This window comes from Triturus cristatus, chromosome 2_2 (assembly GCF_964204655.1).
Source record: "Triturus cristatus chromosome 2_2, aTriCri1.1, whole genome shotgun sequence".
Classification (NCBI taxonomy): Eukaryota; Metazoa; Chordata; class Amphibia; order Caudata; family Salamandridae; genus Triturus; species Triturus cristatus.
In genome coordinates, this window is record NC_140582.1 from 45,672,474 (window position 1) to 45,686,959 (window position 14,486).

Sequence of the window (14,486 nt, forward strand, 5' to 3'; positions counted from 1 at the left end):
CCGGCCCAAAAGGAGCAGATCCATCGGATTTCAATGTTGTGTAGGTTTTGGATGAAGATGGGATGGAAGACTGTGTCACATTGTGCCAAGAGGTCCAGGAGGATGAGGACTGCTGTATCTCCTTTGCCTTGAGTCAAACGTATATCCTTCGTGGCAGCAATAACTGCAGTTTTTTTGCTGCTGTTGGGTCAGACTAAGTGGTGTTGAGGAGTTGGTGGTCATTGAGGTTTTCAGTGAGGTGTCTATTAATGGTTTTCTCTAAGGTCTTGGCCGGAAATGGTAGCAGGGAGATTGGTCTGTAGTTGACGAATGTTGAATGGTCTACAAAGGGTTTCTTCAGCAATGGGAGGACATTTGCATGTTTCCAAGCATCTTGGAAGGATATAGAAGAGGTTGAGGCATTCAGAATGGGTGTGAGCATGGCGCTAATGGGTTGCAGTCCTCTACAGTAGCCGTGGTGGTGTAGGAAGGGGTCTGATAGGGCCCCTCAGTGAATAGGGTTCATGATGGTAGCAGCTTCTTCTTGGGTGATGATGTGCCATGTTGTTAGCACTGATTCTTTGGATAAGATTGGCAGGTGTTTCCTGAGGTCTGTTGGGTCTGGTTGTGGGCTGAAGTTGCTATAAATGGCAGTGAATTTGCTGCTGAACAATTGAGAGAGATTGTTATAGAGGTCCTGCAAGGGGTTGACCGAGTTGGAGGCAGGCAATGGTGAGATTGAAGCTTTCACAATGAAGAAGATTTCTGTACTTTAGTTGGTGCTGGCATTGATGCGGTTCGCCAGGGCAGTGAGTTTGGTGGTGCAGATTATTTGTTGGCTGTGCCTTACGGCGGATTTGAACATGCAACTGTGTGCATTGTCCTTTCTCATTCTCCATTTGCGCTTACGTTGTTTGCAGAACTTGATGAAGTCACAGTCTTTCCAGGGGACTGGTGTGGGCACGTCGACTAGAATGTTGTCAAATTTAGTAAAAATAAGACAATTCTTAACGGAAACTTCCAGTTCAGAACGTGAACCCGGCTTCCAGACTCAATTTTTTTAAGCGTACTCGCTCAAGGGACTTCCACATAAGGGTTTATATTGATTGGAGCATTTGGACAAACCACCGCACTCGGGACATTTCACTGGTCCTACGATAAGGTTGGACTAATAGACTTTCTGGCAGAATTTGGATTACAGTCTAGTTTAGATTTATTGACCAGCCGGGTCGGAAGTATAACTGGTGGAGAGGATTTAAAATGTAGGACTCAAAGAGCCATACATCCCTGAAGAAGTGGTGGGGTCCCCCCCCAGTCGATGAAACACATGTTGGCTGGGCGTTGTTGGATTAAAAGAACAGAAAACACGGGGCGTGGCTTGCGCGCCGCTGCGAGATGGCGGATCGCGCTTGAGCTCCGTAAAGAGCAGGGGCCGACGGAGACATTTCTGCCGCTGAGGAATGCCCTGTTCAGCGCAGAGGATGACATCCTGCCTGGGAAACTGCCGTGTACGCCACGAGGGTCTTTTCTGGTGATGAAGAGTGGCCAGACTCCATATTTCGGCATTTTGAGGTGGCGCTTCATTTCTGCACGAGCGGCCGCCATTTTGTTTCTTCTGTGAGGGAGTTTGTACTATCACCTCTTCACGACGACGCTACTGGTCTGTCCTGTCAGGAATGGAGGCATACAGGAGCTGGTGACGTTTTTTCACTTTTCTTGAGTTTATTTTGTTTTTTTCTGCCACCTATTGTAGTGCTGCCCACTGCGTGTTTTTTTTTGTGGGTTCTGCTACTTTATTTTTCATCAGACGCACTGCCACTTCCCTATGTGAGACTTCCTTGCTCTTGGCCTGATTTTGGTTGTTTTCAGGTGTCGGTGTGTGCCTACTGGCGCCTGCAGCACGTGAGTTTTTTGTGTGGTGTTTTTTTCTGACGGGGATCGCCTGCCATAATCTCTACTCGGCTCTTTTGATGCAAGTACATTATTCCTTCCTGTTCATTTTTCCTCTCGCACATTGAGTGTTTTACAGCCCCTGACATTTCTTGCTCTCGCTCTATCTGTGGAGGTGTATTTTGTTCCTGTGGAGGTGGTTTGCCCTATGGCTGAGAATATGGCCCCTTCACCGAATGCTAAAGACGTTAAGGACTCTAAAGCATCTCTTAAGAGGTCCAAACAGGTATCCCCAACTCCTGAGTCTGCTCCTAAAGACACTAATTCGACTCTTGAGTCCATCCTGACGCGCCTTAATGAGGTCTATGAAATTGCGCAGTCTACTAAGACAAATACAGATTTACTGCAGGTGGAGGTATTAGCCATCAGGAATGATTTCAAGGCCCTTTCCCTTCGTGTCTCAGGTACAGAAGCACGGATTAGTGGCGCAGAGGATACCATGCAAAAGCACTCTAGATCTCTCACGCAGATAGAGCGTTCCATGGCAGCATTGAGGAAAGACCTCACTGAACAAAAGGATCGTAATCGTAGATCCAACCTGCGTATTTTTGGTCTTCCAGAGGAGGTTGAGAAAGATTCATCTTCCATGATTGAGTTTCTTTATCAATGGATTCCATCTACACTACAAATTTCTTTCAATAAAGATTTTGAACTGGAACGGGCACACCGTGTCCCCTCCTTTCGCCCCAAGTCTGCTACGCAACCAAGGGCGATAATTTTTAAACCGCTGCGTCATCAACATACAGAGCAGATTTTGGCCCATATGCGGAAGGTTAGAGCTGTCTCTTGGAATGGCCATCGTATCTCAATTTCTCAAGACTTTGCCAGGGACACGGTGATAAGGAGAAAGGGTTTTCTTAATCTCCGGAAGCGTTTGTCTGAGATGAATATCCCCTTCTCTTTTGCTGGTCCCTCAAAATTCCGCATTACTTTCAAAGGTCGTGTCAGGATTTTTGACGAACCTGCGGATTTGGCCTCGTTTTTGGATAATCAGATGGAGTTGCAGATGGATCTTCAAACAGGGGCTTCACATGTTCCTGGTTCTTCTGGCACCTGATGTGGCTATATATATTGCGTTGTTTTTTGTCTTTGTCAGATCTATTAAGTCTAGCTGCTTTTAGATCTGCGCGGTGGTCTTTATGCTCATTGGGTTTGACGTATTTTTGTCGTCTCTTGGTGTTTCCCTATTATCGGTATGATGTGTTGGTCTTTAGTGTTGTTAGTTTTACTGTATAAACCTTTTAATTTTTTGTGGTAGCTTTTCTTGTTGGCTTGACTTCACTCCTGTTCGCGTGTCGTCTTGTTACTCCTTGCCTCCCCGGTTTGTCTCTCGACGTATTAGGTCATGGTCCTTTTCCTCTCCCGTTGCATGTCTTCGTTAGGTGCGTCGATTTTTGTGGTAAAGTTGGTTTATCTTATCCCTTTGTGGTCGGTCTTTTTGCTTCATGTTTGTTTCCTGTTATTCCGTATTTTACGGAGTAGGTCATTGTGTTTTCCGTTGCGTTATCAACGTGTTGTTGTATGGTGTGTCTAGGTGTTTTAAGCATATATGTTTACTAGGTGTTTATTTATGGCTATATTTAGAGTTAATATGTGATGTTCATATAGTTGCTAGTTATACCTACTTTATTGATTTTTTCATTGAGTGTTTTGATTACATTGTGTTATTAATTGTCTTTTTCGAGTAGATTAGTTTTTTATAGATGCCTTGTACTTGATAGATTTATGCCTCTCTTATCTACATGTTCTCTTACTTAGGCAAGCATATTTATTCTGCTAATTTGTGTGTATATGGCTTTATTTACTCATGATCAGTTATTTATAAGATTGCATATAGATTTTACACATTTATATATAGTATTAGGTCTCTTATTTAACTGCCATAGGGATTCATTGACTGTAATATTGATAGAAGGTTATATACCGTTTTTTACTATGTTTCACTTATTTTTCTCATATTGTATCATATAGTATGCTTTAGATTGTATTTCTTCTTTTTCTTCATTATGTTCCTTTTTCTCTTGATAGAGTCTGCTTTGGTATGGTTCTACCTATAATATTGTTATTTTTTAGTTCACTTTCCATCAGCTCTTATTGCCTGAAAGTGCTTTCTTTCTCTATCTTTCCTGCTCTTACCGTTCTTTATGATTCATTTTAGTTGTTATGTATACATTAATTTGGTCAAACGTGTTGCCTTTATAGTCTCTCATTTAGCTTTGTTTTCTAAGTAGCTATCATTAATTCCAGTTCTTAGCTTTTAGATAGTCTTCCCTTTTAATGTATAATCAGTTATGCACTGTTCTGGGGCTTTTTATGCCATTGTTGTTACTCCTCCTGTTGGCCCTCGCTCTTTTTCCCATGTCCCCCCTTGTATGATTTTGGTCTCTTCCAGACCTGCCGGATGGGCCCTTCTCTCTCTCTTTCTGCGTATTCTCTTGCTGTCCTTTTCCTCTTCTTTCCTTTTTTCTCTTCGGATTTCCTCTTTGGTCTCACCCTGTTGTGTGTTGGCTGTTGATGTCTGCTGGTTAGCTCTCCTGGTTGTTGCGCTTCATATGTCACATATGGAATATCTTTTTTTCCTAATATTGGTTCTATGTCTGGACTAAATATACTTTCCCTTAATGTTAAAGGGTTAAATCATCCAGTAAAAAGGTCAAAGATTTTGGACTACTGTAAGTCTCTTTCTTCGGATCTCGTCCTTTTTCAGGAGACAAAGCTCTCTGCCAAGGAGGCGTTGTTTCTGAAGAAAGAGTGGGTCTCTGATGTTGCTTGTTCGGATGCTTGTGGTAAAAGGAATGGGGTAATTACCTTAGTTTCTAAACACTCTGGGTTATCTATCGTTTCCTCTGAACAGGATTCAGAGGGACGTTGGTTACTATCTAAGGTGTCCAATGGTAATGCTGACTTATTTGTCATGAATATTTATGCCCCCAACAAGGATGACCCGTCCTTTTGGAATGCTATCACCAAAAAGCTCGAGGATACCCCTCACTCTGGCAATCTTATTGTAGGTGGTGACTTTAACTTGCCAATGGACCCTATCTTGGATAGGAATTCTGCCTTTAACTTTCGTCCCCCTAAAGCACACAAACAAATGACTAATATGTGTTCTCTTACCCATCTTCAGGATGTTTGGCGTCTTCATAATCCCACTGGTAGTGACTTCTCCTTTTTTTCTTCCCCTTATTCGTCCTTTTCACGCATTGACTATCTTTTGGTTCACTCTTCTTTGGTTCAATCTTCTTCTTCTCCGCTTATCCACCCTATTTTAGTTTCTGATCACGCCGCAGTGACACTTACTCTTACGTCCTTTGTCCCTAGGGCACGAGCTCGTTCGTGGAGACTCAACACAGAAATCTTACATGATGAGTCCTTGGTGCGAGAGTTTTCTAATGACATTGAGACTTTTTTTATTGAGAATGTTGGGTCGGTCAGTTCCCCTGTTGTTCTTTGGGACTCTTTCAAATGTACGTTCCGTGGTCAGGTCATTAAATGTATGTCAAGGAGAAATGCAGCCATTAAAAAGGAACTCACGGACTTAGCAGATGAGATCAAACGTCAGGAATCCCTTTTTCGACATTCTCAGGACAAGACCTGCCTCCAATCTATTAAGAATTTAAAGTATTCGTACAATACTATAGTCACTAAGAGAGCTCATATTGGCCTGCAGGCTCAGAAATCTAAGAGACTGTTGTTAAAAAATCGTGCGGGCAAGATTCTTGCAGCCACTTTAAAGTTTCAGGAATCTTCTTGTAATACTTTCCAAATTCCTTCTATTACTGACCAGCTTGGTAAGAAAAATTTTCAAACTGCAGAAATCCTTGATGTTTTCCGTGATTTTTATAATAACTTATATACCCCGTCGGCTCAAGCTTCTTTTGAACAATGTCAGGAGTTCTTGAAGTCGGTTCCTTTGAAAGTTGTTTTGGAGGAAGATAATCAATCATTAAATTGCCCGATTACTTCTGATGAAATCATTTCCGCGATCAAAGCTACTCGGTCTGGTAAAGCTCCTGGTCCTGATGGTTATCCTATTGCGTTTTATAAAACCTTTATTCCCGTGCTTGTCCCGAAACTCCAATCCGTTTTTGATGCTTTTATTAAGGATGGTTCTGTGTCTGGTTCCGCGGCTGATGCTACTATTGTAGTTATCCCCAAAGAAGGGAAGGATCACGCAGATCCCAAAAAATTTCGTCCCATTTCCCTTCTTAACATGGAAGCCAAGATTTTTGCTAAAATTCTAGCTAAACGTTTAGAGTCCTTTATTCCCCAATTGGTTCATCCTTCACAAACAGGTTTCGTAAAGGGGCGTCTTGCACGGGATAATATTCGTACTTTTTGTCATATTCTTGGTGCCGCTAAGCGATCTAATCTTCCGGCGGCAGCCTTGGCCCTTGACGCTGAAAAGGCCTTTGATAAGGTCTGAAAAGGCCTTTGATAAGGTCTCTTGGCCTTTTTTAAGAGCTGTTCTATGTGCACATAATCTTGGTGAGTCCTTTATTCGTATGGTTATGTCTCTTTACTCCCGTCCTAGGGCTAATATACGGGTGAATGGTGCTACGTCTTCCTTTTTTAACCTGTGTCAGGGCACTAGACAAGGGTGTCCTTTGTCCCCTCTCTTATTTTTGTTATCCATTGATCCTCTCCTCAGAATGATTGACTCGCATCCAGATATTAAGGGGTTCTCTTTTGGGTCTCATCAATTAAAAACAGCTGCATACGCAGATGATGTTCTCATTTTTTCTGATGATATTGCACTGGCCATTCCTGCTATTTCGGATACGATTGCTCTTTTTTCAAAAGTCTCAGGATACACTCTGAACATAGATAAGACAGAGATGTTTCCTTTAAATGCTTATTGCTTCTCCTCTCATATGGGTTCGGCGGGCAATGGCAATCTAAACAGCTAAAATATCTGGGTATCCATTTCTGTTCCACCCTATATGCTACGGCTATTTACAATGAATCCCAAACTATTCTTAAGGTGAGACGTCTCTTAGAAAATTGGTCTCCGAAGCATATTTCTTGGTGGGGCCGTATGCAGACCCTTAAAATGATGATCACTCCTATTATTAATTTTGTTTCCTCTATGCTTCCAGTAAGGCTTTCTGATTCCTTCTTTCATGAACTTGATTTGCTTACTTCTAAATTTTTATGGAATGATAGAAGGGCTAGGATTGCTTATAAATTTTTACGGAAATCTTATGATATGGGCGGCTGTAATTTTCCTGATTGGGGGAAGTATCAAACTGCTTTTCTGGCGTCCCAGGGTGCCCTTTGGTTTTCTTCTACATCTATTCATGCTCCAGCATGGTTGACAATAGAACAGGAATTGGCCTCCCCACTGCCGACTGCATCCTTTTTAACCACAAACACCCTTTCTATTCCATTCTCTCGCTCTATTATTTTAGACACTATTGCTGCGGTTCGTAAGGTTGATAAGAGAGTAGCAATTCCATTACATAAAACTAGATGGTCGTCTATTTGGCGCAATTCTAAAATCAAAATTAATATTGACCCTGAGTTGATGTCTTACTGGGCTGGGAAGGGTGTTTCACTTGTTAAACATCTCCATGATTCTAATAACGATCCTTCCCCTTTCTCATCCCTTGCTCAACATTTCTCTTTATCTAATTTAGATTTTTATACTTTTCTTAAGATTAAGGTTGCACTTGCTAAATTACACCTTCATCCTTCTTCCCCTACGATTACGCTTTTTCAGCTTTGGATTAGGACTGGTCACGTTGCGTCTCGGATTTACAAATTTTTATCGTCCTCTTCACTCCCCTCCCAAACTGTCACACAGCAAAAATGGGTACATCATTTTGATCAGAGTGTTACTGCTCATATCTCTCCTGATACCTGGCAAAATATTGGTAAATTTTCTCTTCGTAACAAAATTGCCCCTTCCCTAACGCAGTCTAGTTTTTCTCTATTAATCTTCTTCACTGGACTCCCATTCGTCTGCATTCACTTAATCTTAAAGAAGACAATTTGTGCTGGAGCTGCGGGCTTTTACCAGGTGATTTTCAACATATGTTCCTTGATTGTTCCCTTCTCCATTCCTTTTGGGATTTAGTTCACAAACACCTCATGCTCATCTTTAACATCAAATTCCAGCTGTCTTTTCCATTAATTCTTTTGGGTCCGTTGGCGTCCCCAGTCCCTCTGCCTTTAGATCCCATGGAGTTACAGTTGTTGGACCTCTTGTTAACTATTGCAGTCAAAGTAATTCTCATGGAGTGGAAATCCTTTTTGTCCGTCTCTTATCATACTTGGTGGGCCTGGGTTTCCTTTCTACGTAGTGCTCATACGTCAGTGGACCATGCCTTAGATTCATACATGGAGTTGGCCTCTGAAGGGTTGGGGGCGCAATTTCCCTTTGATTTGTCTGGTTAGTGTTGTCTTGTGTTGGGTGATTCCTTTGGAAATCCTCTCCTCTTCCGTTTCTCCTCTCTGTCTCTCTTTCTCTTTCTTCTTCTCTTTCCTACTCTTTCCGCCTTTGCTTTCTTCCTTTCTTCTCTTCCCTCTTTTCCCTAATTTGCCATCTGTGGGTGATACTTTTGATATATTTCTTTGCCAGATATCATTTTGGGTCTTCCCTCCTTAAGTAACTTATTTATCTGATATCTGCAGATTAATGAATGACATTGATTTGTTTCCCTATTAATTAGTTTTATCATAATGTATTTATTACCTTATTGTCCGATATCAATTGTATCACTTTGGCCTGTATCTTATGTTTCATATTGCGCTTTTAAAATAATAAAATTCTTTTGAAATGAAAAAAGAACAGAAAACACAACAGAACTTTATTCCTCTTTTTTGTTCACACTTACTGTTTTTGTGAATTTCAATTTTGAATAGAGCCTGTGCATAGGATAAGAACTGTCACAATACTGGCCTCAGGGCCCAATGTTTTGAGGGTCTAGGGTGTTTTCCCTCACCTCTTGCACATGGCGTAAAGTAATAGGATCCATCACTGATGCAAACCCCATAGGCCCCATTTCTCTTGGTTAATGACACTCCTCCAATGCAAGTACTTAGTAAAAATAAGGTTGATTGATCTGGGTAGGTCCCTTTACTCATTGGGTAAGGGCTAAGCTTCCAAGGTCTTAAAGAGTGCTCTTGAGTTGGTGTTGACGTGGACTTCCAGTTGGAAGTTCAGGTCTCCAAGCAGGATGTAATTGCTAGCATTGAGGGTGCGTGGTGAAGCTCAGTCTGTAGTGGTGTCAGCAATGTTTTTGCATGGTTCCTGTGGTCTGCAGATGAGAATAAAGTTGGCTATGACATGGAGCTTGAACGACAGGAGTTCCATGTTGGAGAATGTCTGGTCTGGGGATGTGGTGCATCTGATGGTGTTCTTGTGGCTAATACTGATTCTGCCTCCGGGCTTATGAAGTCTGTTTTGCCTGACAATCTTGTCGCCGGAAGGGATGACTGTGGGGATGTCAGGTGCCGATGCAGGGTTCAGCCAGGTTTCCGTGAGGAAATGTAGGTCAGGGGCAATATCTTGCAGCAGGCCTCATATCTCTGGGATGTGTTTGGTGAGTGATCGTGTGATGAGTCACATGCATGTATGCAAGTGTAGAGTGTCGTGTGGGTGGTTGCAGGACTGTGTGAGTGTGAGGTTTTGGGTGCTGTCAGTGCGTTGAGTGTTGGGTGTGGGCAAGTACATCGAAACTTGCATAAAGCACAGGGGAATTCTCCCTCTGTGTTGTGTGGTGCAGTGAGGCAGCAGCATGTTGAGTGGCAGCCAAGGTTGAGGGTGCAGAGGATGGGGAGGACCAAGGATCCTGTCACTGGGCATGGTCTACACATGGATGGAAGAAGGCATGCTTGCCGTTGGCGTTCCATCAACGCAGCAGTGTCACACTTGCTGCGAGCATCCACTGTGTGAAGTGTATTGTATATCCCTAGGCAATTTATTATACTTGTCATAGATCTATGGATCTATATGCCTTTCTAATGCAGACAATAAAAACTGAGTGTAACAATCAATATAAAGAAACAATAAAAAGTTTTCTTTAGAAAACTAAAAGCTACAATTTAATACAATATTAAAGGAATGGAGGAACTACTTGTGGAAAATATGGGTCTTACAAAGGATCTATCGGTCACCCAAGCTCAAGCTAAGGCCCTGGCCATCACAGCGAATATCCCACAGACCCAGCACAAACCAATACCTACTACACCTAATGGTCAACCCATTGCGACCACTAACCAGGGGTCTAATCCAAGCCTCAGCAAAACTGGCCCAAAAAATGGTCCCACAGTTGTGAAAAAGGCACAGCCCTTGGAACCGGCTAATCCTGTAAAAATTAAAACCTCAGAAAAAGAGTCCACAAACCGACCCTGGGGAAATGACTTTACTTCAGATCTACCAAGCATCAACTTACCGCCGGATTGTGCTCCGTACGTGGTCGTCCTTACAGGGGTCCCTAAGTTGACGAATGGTAGACATGAATCATACAGGGAACTTAAGAATAAGACGATGCATTGGTTGAACACCCATAGACCCTTGCCTAGAACAATCCAAAGGAAAATTTTGTTGGTCAGAAGGGTGGGATGGGTGGGTTGGAAACCAAAAAATGTGGACGGGGACTGTGTAATTATTAACTTTGAGGATCATAGGGCAGTTGATCATGTATGTAGTAGGCACCATATAAGCCCTGACACAACTATCAAAACACAGAGGCTAGGCCACTTTTACCAAATGGCCCATGTACATCGTACCATTAACCATAGGCCTTACAACCCATGGCCTCTGCAAGATGATTCCTGGCAATATGTAGATAGAAATAGGGGTGGACAGGCTAGGGGCGAAGTGCTGGGCTTTCCAGTAAATAATAGCTATAACTTGCTGGATCAAGTGGATTGACTTCATATGCCTACCAGCCCCCTTATGGTCCATCCAACGGATGATAATAAAAGGGAGGAAGGTTTGATGATTACCAGGATGGACTACTTGGGGGTGGCGAACATCGTAATTGATCCTCCACCCTCTACCGAAGGAAGAATGTTCCCTGAGGGAAAACCTCATGCAACCATAGGGGAGCCAGGAGATGGCCTATTTCCTCCTGTGATTGATAGCCTTATACCCTTGCCGCAACATCAGATTGCCAGCCCACACTTGGATCAGCATTCAGCCGTTCCTGGAGTGTGTGGTCTTGCCAGGCCTGGTCAAGAGGGAACTTTGGGAAAACAGGCAGATATCGACGAAGGGGTCCCTTAAAATTTTATCCTGGAATATAGCGGGTCTCACATCCAACTTAGACATCCCGGATGGGTGCACATTCGTGGATTTACACGGGAGCTGCTTATTCCAGGAAACGTGGGCGGTAGATCCCACTCATAGATTGGGTTATGTAACCTTTGTGGAATCTGCAATAAAAGGTCCGAGAGGTAGACCATCAGGGGGGCTGTGCATATGGGTGGGTGTCCATCTTGGATTCACGCTGAAAAGGCTAGAAACAAATAGTCCTGATCTGACACGTATCCTAATGTCACACAATGAAACACCAAAACTGGCACTCATTAACATATATTCACGGCCAGTGCGATCGGGGGGAACTTCCAACACCTTAGACAAACTGACCACCCTATTGCATTCGCTTGGGGGTGACGTTGCCTTGTTGATCGGAGGAGACTTTAACTGTCATTTTGAACCATTACAAGGGGTCCCTCCGATCACAACTGAAGAAGACGAAACCTGGTCAGTTCCGCCCCCCAACGCCTACCCTGTGAAAAATTGGACAGCTCTTGCCCTCCAGTTGACCTCCCTCACCCACATGTTTTCCATTAGAGCTTGTAATGGCCAACTCCAGAGTGACATTCCAGCTCATCTAACTTACAGCGGCATGGGGCATGCATCTGTAATAGACTATTTTTTGGCCAGCTTGGTCTTGTGGCCTCAAATTATAGACTTTAGTGTCCCTCCTCGTATTGAAAGTGATCATAATCCCCTGATAATTGAGATGGACTTTCAACTGACCAGTGAGGATAGTGCAATGACGATCACCCCAAGTAGTGACTTGAGAATAGTGCAAGGCGGGAGAAGGATCCGATGGGCAGCTGTGAAATTGTCCATTGAAAATATGTCGAAAATGTATCGAGATGTAATCCCTCTGCTTGAAAGGGTAAACTCCAGCATTATTAATCCCTTGGATAATGACATAGGTGACCTTATAGGTATCCATAGGGAAATGATTTCAATATTGAAGGACACCTTTTACAAGACAGGTCCCATCAAGCTTAAACTTCGAGACGATGGGAATCCATGGTTTAACAGGTGTTGTAGGGACGCGAAAGAGGCACTATTGCTGGCCCTAAGGCAAGTTAATAAACTATGTGTTACAGAAGCCAGGCAGGTATATAAGACAATGTTAAGTAACGCAAAATCAGAATGGGAAGCAGATCGCTGGTCTGCTATCACCTCCGCACTTGCGGTAAAGGACCTAAGGTCATTTGGGAATCTTGTCCATACTGGAAAACCAAAGGGCAGGACTACAATTGACCCAAACATCTCTGAAGAAGCATGGTCTTCTTATTTGAACCCCACGTGGCCAATACAACCATTCACGTTGGTTGAGGTTCAATCGGCCATTTCAAGTATCCAATCGAATAAAGCACCGGGACTGGATAGGATACCAGGTGATCTATATAGAGAAGAACCGATAGTTTGGGCCCCATATCTTTTAGTACTATTTTATGCGATATTGCAGGGGTTACCACTTCCAAGCACTTAGTTGGGGGCGGAGATAATTCTCATTTATAAAAAGGGCTCTCCGCTCCAACCCTCCAATTATAGGCCTATTAGCCTCATCGATGTGACCCAAAGAATTTACGCCAGGCTCCTTCTACAACGTCTACAGGCCTGGACTAACGATAATAATATTTTGACTCCGCTCCAGGCGGGATTTAGGGCTAAAACAGCAACATCTGACCAATTATTCCGGCTGCAGGTCCTTCACTGGAAGCATGTGGTCTTGGAAGGGGGTAGTCTATATCTTACATTTGTGGACCTAAAGTCCGCATTTGATATGGTGGACCGGAACCAGTTATGGACCATTTTATTATCAATGGGGGTTCCGCCATATTTATGTCATCAATTTAAGATCTTACACGAAGGCACTTTTGCCAGAGTTCGTTTTGGCAAGCAAGGCCAGTTAACTGGACAATTTCCGATTGAGAAAGGCGTTAGACAGGGTTGCGTGCTTGCCCCATCCCTGTTTTCCCTCTTTCTTAACGGGCTTATCGAAGACCTCCTTGCCATAAACGACATTGACTCCCCCAAACTGGCCGCCAAAGATTTCCCGCATTAATGTTTGCGGACGACACTCTGTCGCTTTCAAAATCTTCAATAAGTATGCAGCGGTGTTGAATCAGTTTGTTAAATTCTGCAATAAAAGGAACCTGGTGGTCAACATCAATAAGACTAAATACATGGTTTTTAATGCTCGTACCAGCAACTGCCCCCATCCAATGATGGAAGGCAGACCCCTTGAAAGGGTCCCAATTTTTGATTACCTGGGTTTAACCTTGAACGATAAAATGGGGTGGGGCCCTCAATTGGCCAAGGCCAATCTAAGATTAACCCAGGCAGCTGGGGGTATCTTAAAAGTGCAGAAGAATTGTACCCACAAAATAATAAGTGCCCCCCTTGAAATTTTTAGAGTTCAAGCCAGGGCATCATCCCTCTATGGGGCGGAACTCTGGGGACACATATCAGCAAGTGACCTATCCATAACAGAAAATAATTTCATAAGGCAACTACTGGATTTGCCAAGAAGTACTCCCTTGGGCCCGCTCAGATTGGACTTGAATATTCGTCCAATCGCAGATGCTATTGCTGCTCGGCCCCTACTTTATTGGAGGCGGCTGTGGAGCATTCCTGAGCTGGTGAAGTATAAGGAGGAACTTAAAGTGGTCATGGCTTCATTAGGATCTGGTAGGATCCCTTGGCTATCATTTGTAAGACGATCACTCACACTGATTGGGCTCGAGGATCTCTGGTTAAACCCTGAGGTCTCTTGCCCAGCCATCTAAAAAAAAAACATGACATGTGTTGTAAAAGATTTTAATTTAAGGAATCTCTTCTGCTCAGTAAAAACTTCAAGCTTAACTGATACCTTCTTGGATGTTAAGTCCTTTTATAGTTTTGAGCCGGAGATTGATGCAATGCAACCCACTTTGGCGAAGAAGCTCTACCTGCAATTTAGATTTGGCACTTTGCGTTTCTATTCCAACATTGATAGGTGGACAGGGGGTCCGGCACGTCCTTGCCCAGGTTGCCGAACTGAGGATGAAGCCCCCGTACACGTTATCCTTTTCTGTCCAGCATATGTTAACATCAGGAGGAAATGGATAATTCAGTTGTGTAAAAATTTGGGTGTAAAGCAATATTTGGTTTTTTTCAGGATTTTAAAAACTGTTACCAATGCAGTGATTGTGTCTGCAGTAGCCAAATATCTGTTTTCAATGTGGTCAATTCGAAAGAACTTTATAACTAACATTGCTACACATCTGCACTAAGTCTATTGGACCAGGAGAGAACG